General features: G+C 43.0%; 1 non-coding gene across 1 annotated transcript; it reads right to left on the bottom strand.

Annotated features, from left to right (window-relative positions):
• Nucleotides 1–547: 547 nt before the first annotated feature.
• Nucleotides 548–736, bottom strand: LOC114508291. Its single transcript, XR_003685532.1, has one exon. It is a non-coding gene; the product is annotated as a U2 spliceosomal RNA (small nuclear RNA).
• Nucleotides 737–1,671: the final 935 nt, after the last annotated feature.

The following is a 1,671-nucleotide window of genomic DNA, read 5'->3' on the forward strand; positions in this document are numbered from 1 at the left end:
CGCAATGGGCACCAGTCTGGTTGGATCAGAGCATGTGTGAGGGAGAAAACAGAGCCAAAGTTAGAGCCATGAGGTGGGGCAGTGACATGGAGATGGAGCCATGGTACAGAGAGGGAAAGGTGCCATTGGCACCAAGAATGAGACCAAGAATGGTGGCTGAGCAAGAATAAGACCTAACATGAACTGCACTCTCTAAAGATAATGGCAGTCTCTGTAGGAGGAGCTAGGAAGGAAGATATTAAAGACAGGAAAAATTTTAAAAGATCCTAAGGAAGACAAAGGAGGTTCTGAATGAGGGCAGATGTGATTGGAATGAAGCTTGGAAAACTTGTACAAACACTCCAACCAAACAGATGGTGGAGACACACTCAGATCGAAAGAATGGCTCAGGTAGGCTGAACAAAGCAACCTGACTAAAGTGCTTTGCAGATTTGCCTCTTTCTAAGTTACCTGTTGGTCTGCCAGGTGTCACCACAATTTCCCAGAGGAACCTAAGCAGCCTTTTATGGAAGTGTCTTCCTCAAACTTGGGATTATTTTGCTCCCCAAGGGGGCGTACCTTTCCTGGAAGCATGGCAATCCCAGCTTGCTGCATGGAGTATACAGAACAAGCATCTATTTCATCTCCTTGCTCTGAAAATCCACTTAATGTATCATTCTCAGATAGAGGGTGTACCAGATATTAAACTGATAAGAAAAGATGACACCTGATCTTAGCCAAAAAGCCAAGAAGTGACTGTGATTATATTGTCACTATTAATTTAGCACTGATAGTGTCCTCAGGGTAGTTAGAAAGTTCCTGGTACTCATCTGTGTTTACAGACTCAGAAGCTTCACTGGAAAACACTATTCTGAAAGCCTAATGCAGGGACAAGATAAAGGCCAAGAAAACAGACATTGCATCCACGGTGGCCCAGGTCCCCCACACAACAGGAAGAAATGAGGAAGAACAGGTATAGTGTCTTAATGAAAATAATGTCAATACCACCACAGATGAAAATGTCAAAAATTAGGAACACAAATGTATTACTTAAAATTTCAGAGGAGGATGATACATGAACCTAAGATGCAAATCTTCTCAGGACATGATTTGTGTTAATTTTCACCAGCTAGAGTATTATCTGTGGCACTAAACCAGGTCCCCAGCCTAGGAAAACTGCATCTAGAAAACATGTAAATATTTTCCAGTGAGAAACTTAGGGGAGAATTTGGCTGAATATGTTGCAGTTGGGACTAGCTTACTGTTTATCAAAACCCATTCTCTTTTCTCCTGAGTACATAGCCAGACTGTATTTCCCACTCCTAACAGTAGTTAGGAGGCATGCTGCAACTCATTTCTGCCCAACTGAGTGTGGTCACAAGTGATATTCTTCCCTTAGCACCCTGAGAAGCTTCCAGCTCGATTCTCCACACTCTTTTTTTTTTTTTTTTTTTTTGCCTTTTGGTGAAGTGGAGGAGAAGGGAAGTCCAAGGCCCCAGGGGGAAATGGCGCCACTAGAGGGAAAGACTGTCAGGCAGGAATTTCTACCAACCCATGCTGGAACGTGATCCAAATGAGAAGAACATTTTCATAAACTGTTACTGTGTTCAGCCACTGAGATTTGGGGCTTTTTTGTTGCAGCAATTAGTCTGCCCTGACTGATACACACTTGGGGTTTTAAAGTCAGAGACT

This window comes from Phyllostomus discolor, chromosome 10 (assembly GCF_004126475.2).
Source record: "Phyllostomus discolor isolate MPI-MPIP mPhyDis1 chromosome 10, mPhyDis1.pri.v3, whole genome shotgun sequence".
NCBI classification, from domain to species: Eukaryota; Metazoa; Chordata; class Mammalia; order Chiroptera; family Phyllostomidae; genus Phyllostomus; species Phyllostomus discolor.